Here is a 13,082-nt window from a genome sequence, read left to right on the forward strand (position 1 = left end):
TAGTTTTCCCCACCTCAGTAAATGGCAACTCCATCCCTCTATTTGCTCTGTTCAAACACCTTGGAGTCACCATTCTTCTCTTTATCTCACCACCCACATCCACTTCCTCCCCAAATCCTGTTGGCCATACTCTCAAAATCTATGCAGAATCTGACCACGTCTCACCACCTCCACTGCTACTACACTTGTCTAAGCATCCATCATCTGTTGTCTGGATCGCTGCAAATGCCTGCTAACTGCTCTCACTCCTACTCTTGCCCTGCATATTCTAGTCTCAACACAGTGCTCCCCTATCTCAGAGAAAAAGCCAAAGTCTTTACAGTGGCCCGCAGAGCCCTTCAAAATCTGCATCACTGGGAATTCCCTGGTGGTCCAATGGGCAGGACTTGGTGCTTTCACTGCCATGGCCCGGGTCTGTGCGGTGCAGCCAGAAAAAAAAAAGTCTGTATTATCCACACCCACTAACTCTCTGATCTCATCTTCGACTACTTTCCCCTCCTTTGTTCTGCTGCAGCGACACTGGCCTCTTTGTCACTTGTCAGTCAAGTGAACATGCTTCCACTACGGAACCTTTGTGCTTGTTCCCCTGTCTGGATATCCTTCCCCAGATGCCCACATGGCTTGCTCTCTCACCTCCTCCCAGCCTTTGTTCATCTTCCCTGTGAAGCCTTCTCTGACCACACTATTTTTTTTCCCCATAGCACTTATCGCTTGCTAACATATGATTATTAATTTTGTTTACTAGGTGTCTCCAACACACATGCACCACAGATTAAGCTCCATGGGGCAAGGAATATCACTAGAGTATTTACTGGTACTTAGATGATCAACAGCTGTATGAGAGTATGCTCTGTACTTGTAGAGAAGGAATAAATGCCTGCAACTAATATGGCCCTCGTTGCTTTTCTTGGCTCTCATTTGTGTGCTGTTGGAAAACCTGGACTTCCTTTATAACTCTGCTTTTATTTGCACAGGCCCAACGTTTGAACGGACACTACCAGCTGGCCCAAGTGCATAAATTGGTGTCACAAAGCAGCACAGAGGAGTTGGAACCCCTTGGGATTAAAAACCCATTGGTCCCCAGTGAGTTCCCATTGTCTCTTAAGGGTGGATTGACCTTGAGCTTTCCTAAATTTATTAAAGTTCCTAAGTTTAAATTTGAGAGTCACTGTTTCCTTCTAGTCTGTCTTTGTGTTTGCCAAAACAACCTGCCAGGAAAGCATCCTTGCCTTCCTCAAGAAGCTACGGTGCCATCAAAGGCCATGAACTTTGACGCGAAAGTTGACGTAAAGAGAGGTAAACAAGGAATCCGTTAATAACCATGGAAGAGGGAAAAACCAAAAAGTAAAGAAAGGGTTTGGGTGTCAAACAGGTGGAGGTTTGAGGGACACGAGATTCAAGAGAAGAGAGAGGTGCTAAAGGTCTCAGGCAGTCAGAGAGGAAGGCAGACTTGAGACAGGAAATCGAGCTTGGATTGAAATAGCAGAGGGAATAAATCAGGCGTGAGTCCTGTGCCTGGTCACGTTACCTCTGGGCCTCTGCACAGACCCTCAGCTCTTTGCTCCATCTCAGCTGCCAGAGCCTGGAAGCGTGCTCAGCCTTGTGACTGCACCACCTGCAGCGGGACAGTTATTGGCCTGGGCAGGCCAGTCTCTCCCCTTGCTTGCCACAGGCCAAATAACTGCACACTGCAGGTTCCTGGCTCCTGGTACCACGCCCAGACTTGTTGATGTGCCACACGATGGGTTGTGGGATCTGGCTATGATGCAACCTGAAAATGCGAGGAAGATGGGAGGGATCTGATCAGATAAAATCCTTCTGCTTCTCTGCCCATCACCTGCTCCAAGGCATGGTTTCTCCACGTAGACTGTCTGGAGAATTCTTTTTTTTTTTTTTTTTTTAATTTTTAAATTTAATTTTATTTATTTTTTTATACAGCAGGTTCTTATTAGTTATCTATTTTATACATATTAGTGTATACATGTCAATCCCAATCTCCCAGTTCATCCCACTACCACCACCCCTCCCCGCCACTTTCCCCCTTTGGTGTCCATACATTTGTTCTCTACAAATGTGTCTCTATTTCTGCCCTGCAAACTGGTTCATCTGTACCATTTTTCTAGGTTCCACATATATGGCTCAGTAAGTTGAACTGCTGATCCTAGGGTATTTGGAATTGCTGCTTTATTACTAAGCAGGGATTCTCAGAGATGTAGGTGTAAGGAAGCCAATCTATGTCCCCACTGTGTAGGTGAAGATAGGACAGTCTTCATTTTGGTTTCACAGATACTTATGTTGAGGGCAAGAAGGACATCACGTCTAATAGGACATGGTGGCCCTGCTTTCAGTTACATCCTCATGTCAGCTGCTTTAGTCCTGAAGGATGACCCCTCGTGGGTGAGCTATGTCTGGAGTTAACTTTGGCTTTGTGGTATTCTTTGAGATTAGACATGGCCGCATCTCCTGGTTCACTGTGGTTGACTTCTTCAGCCTGGGACCCCACCCAGCTGCCATGGCTGCAGCTGGCTTTTGCAACTGGACTTTGAACTTCTGGTATGAATGTGTTTCCCTTCAACAGCTATGAGTGAATATATGATGAGAAAGGGACGGTATTGTGCCCAGGGTATTGATGGAATGACAGAGCCAGGCTAAGGCATCTTAGGGACCAATGAGATTAAAGATAAAAACAACCACTACCCTAGAAACAAGAGCAGTTGGGTAGAAACAAGAATAGTCGGGTGATGGGTTACTCTACCAGAGCCCAGAGGTCAGGTAAGAGGGCAAAAGAGGCAAACTCCAGGGAAACTGAAGGTCCTGAGGAGCTAAAGTGAAGAACAAGAGCATATAAACCAAATCAGAGCTCCAAGAAGCTCCAAGAAGAATGGATTAAGAGCTCATAGCACAACTACAGTGAAGGTATTTGCATTGCTAAATATATTAGCTTGATGTTTATTTTCTTACTGAAGTTTCTAGTTCTAGAAAGTGCATTGGATTTGGGACTCAAGTTTTCATGACTAGACAGGTATTCATTCATTCGGGAAATATGTAGTAAGTGTCAGGCACCACACTGGGGACACAGCAGTGCACAGATATGAAATCGTTCCTGTCTCATGGAGTAGTCAGTCTAGAAAAAATAAATGCATGCATGAATGAATAAAATATATGATGCCTATCTTAGAGTCCCCTTCAGACACTTACAGAGCATATTGATTGGAGAGGTTATGACCAATTTGGGGATCCTCAGAGTATGATCTTAAATTTGAAGCATCCTAGGGGAAATCTATGGCACAGTCCATTGAGGCTATTTATTGAGACCATGGTACCAAATGGAGGCATGAGAATAAGCAGTAGTCAGAAATGCTCAGACATAAATCTTTATTATTTTGAATAAGAGCATCCTAAGTCTCTATGGGGGTCCCATGTCTGGCAGAAGCACCTCTATGATATTCTGAAGCCTGTTTGGTATAACGTCGCTAATGCTGGATGATAGATGATTTGCAACTGAACACTTTCCCGCACACACCGCATTCGTAGGGCTTCTCCCCAGTGTGCACCCTCTGATGTTGAATAAGTCGTCTTTTCTGGAGAAAGGCTTTCCCACATTCAGTGCATTTATAGGGCTTGTCTCTACTATGAATATTCTGATGCTGATTAAGGGATGAGCGGTCAAAGAAAACTTTTCCACACTCACAACATCCAAAAGGAGTCCCTCCAGTGTGGGCTCTCCTGTGGCGGAGGAGCGAGGAGCGGTCAGAGCTTTGTCGCACCCCTTGCACCCAGAGGGCTGCTCTCCGCTGTGAGTGAGCTGGTGGCGGGCAAGGATGCTCTTCTGGCTAAAGGATGTCCCACATTCTGTACACTCATAAGGACTTTCTCCAATATGGGTTCTCTGATGTCGTGTAAAAGAGGATTGGACAAAGAAAGCCTTGCCAAACTTGTTACATTTAAAGGGCTTCTCTCCCGTGTGAGTTCGCCGATGTTCAGTGAGGGTTAATCGGTCATAGAAAGTTTTCCTACATTTGCTGCATTCAAAGGGGTTCTTCCCAGAGTGAGACATCAGATGTTTCTAAGACTACTCAGATAGCTGAAGGCTTTCCCGCACTCTTTACAATCATAGGGCTTCTCTCCAGTGTGAGACCTCTGATTGCAAGTGCGGGACAAGTGGTTGAATAAGGTCTTCCTACATATGCTGCAAAGCTTCTCCCTTTACTGTTGGTTTTCTTAGCAGGAGTGGATCCTTGCCTGGAGTCCTTTTCCTTGGGGGAGGATTTCTTCAAAGTCTCCCCTGAAGGATTTTCCTTCATCGTGCCCTCAGGGTTTTCTGGGCCAAGTACAGGACCCAGAGGACCATCTTCTCTGAGTTTTTCCATTAATGTCTCTCGTGACTTTACTTTTTTAGAAACATCCTGCCTTTGAGTTGAGTCCTGGCTCTCAAGTCTAGCCTTCTGGTCTAAAACAAATAGAAAACAGAGATATAACTGGGTTTAGTGCCAGTGAAAAAGAAAACATTGTAGATGTTAAGAAAAGAACGAATACAAAATATTGCCTGGTTTATTGGTAGCTCCTCAAGAGAAAGACATCATGGAGAGGGTGAAAAATGGCAGAAGAAAAGAGAGGAATAGAGACTGGAAGTGGAGGGTGGGCATTTAGTCCATTAAAAAAGTTTCAGTTATTCATTCACAGATATTTACTAGGTTCCTACTAAGTGCTAGGCGCTTGTAAAAGTCACTGGGATTCTAGGGGCTTCCCTAGTGGTCCAGCAGTTGAGACTCTGTGTTTCCAATGCAGGTGGCACGGGTTCGATCCCTGGTCGGGGAACAAAGATCCCACATGCCTTGGTGGCACGGCCAAATAAATAAATACATAAAAGAAGATTAAAAAAAAAGTCACTGGGATTCTAATAAACAAGACAGACACGGTCCCTCTCCTTGTGATGCTTGTATTCTACCACACAGAAGACAAAGAATAAACAAACAAAATAGAACAGATGGTGAAAAGCACAGTGAAGGAAATAATGAATGGGAGTTGGAGTGGGGCCTTCATTAGAGGGACCCTTAAGAATGGTCATCTAGAAGCGACATTTAAGCTGAGATCTGAAAGACAAGGTAACCATATGAACAGCCAAAAGAAGAGAATTTCAGAGGGAGATACAGATGCAGAAAAATAGGAGAGACACAAAGAAGCACAGAAATGACCGGGCAGTTTGTTATGTGTCCGTGAGTGTAAACAGCAGAGAGTAAGTGGGGAGACAGGCTAGCACCTGAGCAAGGGAACTGTCAGTGACTATGAACGGTGTTTTAGAGGAAGAGGAGGGAGATATGGTAAAGGGCAAGCAGGAAAGATAAGAAATGTTAGCAGAGCTGAGATAAAGATAGGTCTCGGAACTTCCCTGGTGGTCCCGTGGTTGGGACTTCACCTTCCGGTGCAGCGCTGTGGGTTTGATCCCTGGTCGAGGAGCTGGCATCCTGCATGCCTCATGGCCAAAAAGCCAGGGCATGGAACAGAAGCAGTGTTGTAACAGGTACCAATAAAGACTTTAAAAATGGTCCACATCAAAAAAAAAATCTTAAAAAAAAAGAAAAGATAGGTCTCAACCCACCCTCAGAAAAAAACCAAGAGAAAGGGCCTTGTTATGCACAGCTCCACTAATTCATTCCTCTGACAAGTATCTGAGTGTGTGCTACATACCAGGTACTGTTCAAAACACTGGGGATACAGTAATGAACAATATAAAACAAGAATCTCTCATGGAGTTTACATTTTAATCGGAGAGTAGGTGTGGACAGACAATAAACAAAATAAAGAAGTAAAGATATAGTATGTTAGGAAGACAGAGCTGGGAAAAGAGCTAGGTAGTGCAGGGGCTGGAGATGGGAAAAGGATGGAGAGAGTTCACTTTTAGTTAGGCTGGTCAGGGCAGGCCTGACTGAGAAGGTGGCACATTTGAGCAAGAACTTGAGAAAGGTGACAAGAAAGCCATGTTTCGATCTGGGGGACAGGTTTTCCAGGCCAAGGCCCGGTATGGCAGGGACCATCCCCACAGGTCTATGAGACCCCAAGGAGCAGGATCTAAGTGAACTGTCCAGCACAGTCCCACCTGCCTGGCTCACACATACCTAGAGAAGTACCTCCTGGGACTTCTTTCTCTTCCGCTTCCTGAAAATCAAGTTTCCACGGCTCTTCACCTCTCTCCAACTGGAAAATCACATCAGGTTTAGGGGCTAGAAGTCCTGTTCACAAAGAACAGAATGAGAAATGGCTGTTTAGGATGGAAATTCATTCATCTCAGGGTTTAATAACAGCCCCTTACTCTCTAGAGAGGAAGATGGAACTGTCCAGAAAGCATACGCTAATTTCTAGAATAAGACACTAATTTCTATTCTCTGAAGGCAAGTCAGGACTGACTTTCTAGAAAATCTGAATTAGATCTTTTGAAGTAGTTCACTTCTTTTTCCCAATAAATATCTAGAAACCTCCCCCCTATGGAATTGGTATTCCTGGGGGTTTTGGGAAAATTCTTGGCCTAGAGGAGTGGAATATGGAGAAGGTTCTGCACCTCAAGGAACTAAGGTGAGGAAGACACCCTGTGTCCTTTGGTAGTTTTTTAAATAATAAATTTTATTCCCTTAATTATCCTTCTGTGCAACTGTACTGAATTTGATGAAGCTACTAATCAAACTGGAAGAGTTTTAGAAATATAATTCACCTTTCATACAGTTAATATAAAACACTCAAAACTGAAAACATCAATAAAATTTTTTTTTATTCTCAAAAGATAAATTATGATGTCTTTGGCTTTTAAAATTTTCAAGTAGTGGCATTTATAAAGCCTTGATTTTCTACATTTAGTTTTTTTTTTTTTACATTTAGTTTTTAAATGCATAATTAAATATTTAAGACATACAAAAGGCATAAAAACTAAAACAAACACCTATGAACCCACCATCTAACTTAAGAAATAAACATTAAAGCTAAGATTGAAGCCCTTCCCTCATCCCCTCCCCCCTTCCCCCCATGAGGTAAACACTACGCTAAATTTGATGCTAATCACTCTATGCATTTAAAAATGTTTCATCTTCTTTGCACTTTTTAAAATACTTTAAAATATTCTGTATTCATTGTAGATAATTGAGAAATGCAAAAAAGAGAAAAGGAAAAGCCACCCGCAAGCCTACTAGTCAAAGATAATTAGGGGTAAAATTTTGGTGTAGATTCTTCCAGACTTTTTCTATGCATATAGATATATGTTGTAAATGTACTCAAGTTCCAATCATTTTGTATCCTGCTTGTATCACTTAACAATATATCATTACTGTTTTTCTAACCCTATAAATATCATCATTGTCAAGGCCCATATTATACTGTAGTCCATTACGGATATACAATTCATTTATCCAAATGCCTATTACAAAGTATGTATGTTGTGTCCATTTTTCACAATTTTAGGCAAATTGAGATAAACATTTATCTGATTTTTTTCCCCTTAGGACAATTTCCCGAAGAGAGGGTACCCATTTTCAGTTTTATATGATACAATTTTTTTACTTAAAGCTAGGGTCTCGTCCAACCTTCACTTATCCTATAGACTCCATCCAGATCAAAAGGAAACTCTTGGCCCAGGGTTTCCCTCAGGCTGAATGATGAGACTTCACTGGCATGACAGCCACATCCTTGGCCATTTTTCTGCACTTTCTTGTCCCTGGCCTTAGGAACTTCTGTGGCTTGGACTCAGCAGTCTTCCTTAATGCTGTTCAGATGTCCTGTTCTGCTTGCCATTCTTTTGGTCCATTACTGTGGTCTAGGGAGTTCTGGGATTATCTCAGGCTTTCCTCTCTCATTTTAAAAACTGTAGGTGGTTACTTTTCCTACAAGATGCTGTATGTTTTCTCTATATCTTACCTTTCCTTCATTGTTGTTCTTTTTTTTTTTTCATTGTTGTTCTTTATGACTGTATTTCAATTTCTTTTCTTTTTTTGGCTGCACTGGTCTTCATTGCTGCACGTGGGCTTTCTCTAGTTGCGGTGAGCGAGGGCTGCTCTTCGTTGCGGTGCGCGGGCTTCTCATTGCAGTGGCTTCTCTTATTGCAGAGCACGGGCTCGAGGTGTGCAGGCTTCAGTAGCTGTGGCACGCGGGCTTAGTTGCTCTGGGGCATGTGGGATCTTCCCGGACCAGGGATCGACCTGTGTCCCCTGCATTGGCAAGCGGATTCTTAACCACTGCACCACCAGGGAAGTCCCTTTAATGTCTTTTGAGTGAGTTTTGACATCAACAGGAACCTGTTCTTTACCTCTTGGTAAGGAGGTAGGATTTCATTACTACTTTGCTAGGCAATATATCTTAAAGCAGCTCCTTGAGGCATCTACCAAATCCCAGTAGTACCAGGATGTCACTAGTTAAACACAAACAAAAAACAAAAAGTATATAAACTCACAAAACATTCTTTCATCCTTCCCGGGAATCTATTCAAAGATGTACAATTCTGTCCCAGTAAGAAAGGAAGGACCATATTCTTTACACACACACTGGATGGCAGATTCTGAGTCACTGAGGAAAGTCATGCTCACCCAAAGAAACAAAATCCTGATAGTTCTCCAGCATCACCTCCCTGTAAAGGGCTCTCTGAATAGGAATCAGCTGCTTCCACTCATCCTTTGAGATCTTCACAGCCACATCCTTAAACTGGAGTAACTTCTAAAAAGACAAACATATTCTTATTTATGTGTCTTCTTTTATGTATCACTGAGGAGGCATAAAGACCACAGCACTGGAAGACAATGGAATGGATAAGAAATGGTTTTGATGATGTCAAGAGGACTGGATATTTTAAGGAAGAGGTACAGGTCTGTGACCTGAGGCATGAAACTCTTGGTTATGGCCTCATACCATCGTGCCCATGGAAGAACCTCCAAATTTCAGGGACACTGTTATGTATCCTCAATTTTTTAAACTATAAAATGAAAGAATTAGATTAGATCATCTTAAAGTCCCTTCCAGCTCGAACATTTATGGATCCATGAGATCTGAGCCTGACCAACTGGTTCTCAAGTCAAGGGAAGACCCATGATGGGTGTACCCTCAGTTGAGGATACTTTAAAGCAGGGGTCCCCAACTCCCAGGCCGCAGACCAGTACCGGTCCATTGCCTGTTAGGAACCGGGCCGCACAGCAGGAGGTGAGTGGCAGGCGAGCGAGCAAAGCTTCATCTGTATTTACAGCCGCTCCCCATGGCTCTCATTACCGCCTGAACTACACCCCCGCCCCCGCCCCCGGTCTGTGGAAAAAGTGTCTTCCATGAAACCGTTCTCTGGAGCCAAAAAGGTTGGGGACTGCTGCTCTAAAGAACCGAAACTAGAGAAATGGCATCAAAGACACAGCGCCTCTTTGAAAGGCAAGATAACATCCTGTCCAGACTAGAAGATTCAGACTATTTATATTCTCATGAAAGAGAGCCCATGGACCACCAGACTCATTGCCATGGACAGAGCTGCCTCAACTCTCTGCTCCCCAGTGATGATCAGCTCATGAGGGGGCCGGTTGCCAAGGCTTTAGGAAGGGTGACTCAGAAGGAAGGTCTCTGCAGCTGTGTTGTATGGCTTGAGAGGAGAGAATCTGGAGCCAGACAGGGTACTAGTGAGTATTCTCTACAGAGCCCACCTTTACCAGAACGGGACCAGTCTCCAAGGCATTCACTCTCTGGCTGGCAAGGAAGCTTCAGACTGAAGGAGGTCCAACTCACCTGCCATCTGGCTGTTAGCAGCACAGCTGCCATTCTCTCCTCTTCTGTGTTCTCTTGGAAAAGGACCAGTCCAGGGATGGCAGAGCTATAGACAAGGAAACACGGAGAAGAATCCCATTTTGCAGTTGTCAGACCCAGGCTAGAAAATCTCTACCTAACAATGAGGTGTGAAACGGCCTTTACTCCCAATACCCTACTAAGAGCAAAGCAACCCCAGAAATAAACTCACCCTTTCCCAGGGGGTGTATATTATGGATATTGCCAAAACTGTGTTCTGGAGTTGGCAGATTCCTGGGAACAGAACTCTATTCCCACATCGGAAAACTATTAAAAATCAAATAGTTTACACTGAGGTTAATTTTTACCCCATTTAATATATCTACAATCAGCATTGTGCTCTGTAGTATTTTGACATAAATAAATATTTAATAAATAACTCAATTGGACTTTTCAGTTATGACCCGGAGGATGCTTCTACTAATATTTTCTTTAAAGCTAATGCCTGTATGGTCAAGAATAAAAAAAAGTAAAAGCAAATAGACGACTATGTATTAGTCAAGTTTTGTTTAGTTCTAAGGACCAGAAATATATTCAAGCCAGTTCAGGCAAGTGAGGTGTTATTTTTAGGGTACAGTGGGCATTATAAGGACACTATAATCAAACTGCATCCAGGCCTCCTGAAAGTTGTAGCCCCTACTGGGATTTAAAGAGCATTGGCCTCCTGTCTTAATTCCTTTGATTGCCAGGGGTCTCAAGTACAGGTTTAAGAAACTGACTGGGTCCCATCCAGCCAAGAGAAAGGCAATAAGGGACTTCGCTGGCGGTCCAGTGGTTAAGACTCTGCGCTTCCACTGCAGGGGGCGCGGGTTCGATCCCTAGTTGGGGAATTAAGATCCTGCATGCTGTGCCATGTGGCCCCCCCAAAAAAGAAAACAAACCAAGAAAAGAAAGGGAATCAGAAGCCAGATGCTAGAAATTCCAGCCAGTTTCTTTGTTAGGGTCATTTTTAAAGTTCTTGCAGAACTAGGAGGCTGTACTCAAAATGATACTACTCAGTGGTCAGTCCAAGACAATACAATTGCTTCTCCAGCAACAAAGGGCAGCAGAACCAAGCAAGATGGATAGACTGACCAGAGCCCTGCAGCATTGGCTGTTATCACAGAGGACCATGGGAGATAAAGTATTAGCCAGAGAGCTAAGGACTGTTATAGTCACCTGCAGAGGCAGGTGGACCCCACCCAAACTTTGGTGCCAATGTTGAGACTGATGATGCTACACCCACACACACCAAGAGTATGAAAAAGATTATTATTTATTTAATTGAGGTCTCTGGGAAGAGCAGGGCAGGCCTCTCAAGCAGGTTCAAAATGGCTTGAGAGAGCAAGGAAAGAAGACTGGCCTGGGTTTTTATCGTGGTTAGGGGATGGGGCCAAGGTGAGGGTTCCCACATGCCCATGGGAATGGGCTTGTGTGGTTTGAATCTCCTGCTGATGTCAAAGGAGAGAACATTCAGGCTTCCTCATCAGCTTGTTCAGGTGTGGGGCATAAGGGGAAAAGGGAGAGGTGAGGCTTTAAAAAGCTGTCAGCAGTCAAATATCAAAAAATGGAGGCAGGCTACACAGAGTAACGATACATCCAGGGAAGGAGGGAGAATCTATATCCCCTTCTCTCCAGTCCTTCTCAACCTTATGACATTACAGCACCTGGAAGACATAAGAGGTAATAATATTCTCAAGGGAAAGATTCGTTCATCTGTCAGAAGTTTTAAAATGAAAATCTGAAAGACCCTTCAAGGAGTGGAGCCAAGAATAATGGTCTCCCCAAGCTAGTCCACAAAGAATGCCAGAAAAATATTCTCCTGGGCTTTCATCACAAATGCTATTGCAAGATGTAGTCAGTAGGCAGTAGAGAGGGCAGAAGGGTAGAAAGAGGAAAAGGAATTAGAAATAAAGGCACCCATCAGTACCCACCCGAGGCTGACTCCATGTGATACACAGCTATACAATCCAACGGGATAAGGCACATTTGGCACCATCTTCTGGATTCCAACTATGGTTATGACCCACTACCAATCAGATTTTATTTCTATTTTTTAAAATTTCTTTTGTTAGTAGACTTGTGTGCCTGCTGGATATGGAAGAAACAATGATGGTGCTATACATCTTTATCTCTTGCTCCTTGAGATCTCTAGACAGAGAACCTGGATATACCATTTTGAACCTTTAGAGTGGCCAATAGCAAGATTACATTTATACTTTCTGTGTGTGCAGGGCATCTGACACGTGCCTGGAGGTGACTGCAAATGAGAATGGTGCTGGAACAAAGGCTGCTCTCTAAAGCCATCAGGGAACATGAGTCTTGTGTCTTTCCATCCCTCAAGAGAACGTTCTCAAAATTCTCCTCTGTACAGACAAGTCCTCCTGGACTTACTGATGTAATACCCACAATTAACCGGCCCTGGTCTCTGTGTCTCCTACTTGAAATTCTCGAGACACTATTGATTGTTGGCCATTGAGAGCCTAATGACCTTAAATCATTAAGGTCATTTCCACCTCTTGCCCAATCAGCTGTGGCCAAGGAGCGAGGTTGGGGGGGTGAGGAGTTCTTGGAGAAAGGGATTAAGCCAGGCCTGGCCAGGCTTACTATTCTATATAAAGTAGCTTTCTTAGTAGCAGTATTTCAAGGTGAGTGACAGGCAGCTATTGTTCTGTCTCCTGAGATCTGCCAACAACACTTCACACTTTTTAAGGAAAATCTTTACCCACAACTGAACATTTATAAAAAATGACTTCACTTCCTGGCCAAAGCTGATTGGCATCTGAACCAATGAGAGTCTTTACCCTGGAATTTTGGAAGTGGAACCAAGAAGAGGTCTGTCTCTTCTCATGAGGTTCCACTTGAGGGAATGAAAACTTGGGAGCCCTTGACAGTCACATTTTGTCACGCCATCCGAGAGCAGAAAAAGCTAGTCAGCAGTGACAAGAAAATATGAAACATAAATATATACAGAAGTAGAGGCGAGGGGTTACAAGAGGGCCCTGAATTTGTTCCGGCCCCTGGTTCCAGTTTACAGGCACACCTGCAGTCTTCTCCTTGGGTTCTGTGACCTATCAAGTATTCTCAAAATGAATCCCCTTTTTACTAGTTTGAACTGAGTTTCTGTAATTTGCAACCCAAAGAGACCTAAGACAAGGAGCAAAACCTCCCAGTTCCCTCACCTGAGGTTTCATTGTTCATGTTCTGCTACCAAGACCTCTCTTCTTAGAGCTCTTCGGGGTCCTGAGGATACAGAGAAGACACAGCATCCAACGTGGCTCACAAAATCAATCTCAAGATGCCCACCAGTG

General features: G+C 43.7%; 1 protein-coding gene across 7 annotated transcripts in view; it reads right to left on the reverse strand.

The window, feature by feature from the left end:
• Positions 1 to 3,358: 3,358 nt before the first annotated feature.
• The window catches only part of ZNF2 (zinc finger protein 2), a 59,620-nt gene continuing 49,896 nt past the window's right edge, over positions 3,359 to 13,082 (reverse strand). For 6 of the 7 annotated variants that reach the window (XM_082356228.1, XM_082356226.1, XM_082356230.1 and 3 more), the window contains 5 exons: positions 12,954 to 13,014; positions 9,736 to 9,820; positions 8,565 to 8,691; positions 6,117 to 6,230; positions 3,359 to 4,450 (listed from right to left, as the gene is read on the reverse strand). The gene's annotated coding sequence lies outside the window, so the exon portion shown is untranslated. Of the gene's footprint in view, positions 4,451 to 6,116; positions 6,231 to 8,564; positions 8,692 to 9,735; positions 9,821 to 9,964; positions 10,060 to 10,950; positions 11,439 to 12,953; positions 13,015 to 13,082 lie in introns of all 7 variants that reach the window. The other variant, XM_082356224.1, reaches the window with a different exon arrangement.

This window comes from Balaenoptera borealis (genome assembly GCF_965194805.1).
Source record: "Balaenoptera borealis genome assembly, chromosome: 15".
NCBI classification, from domain to species: domain Eukaryota; kingdom Metazoa; phylum Chordata; class Mammalia; order Artiodactyla; family Balaenopteridae; genus Balaenoptera; species Balaenoptera borealis.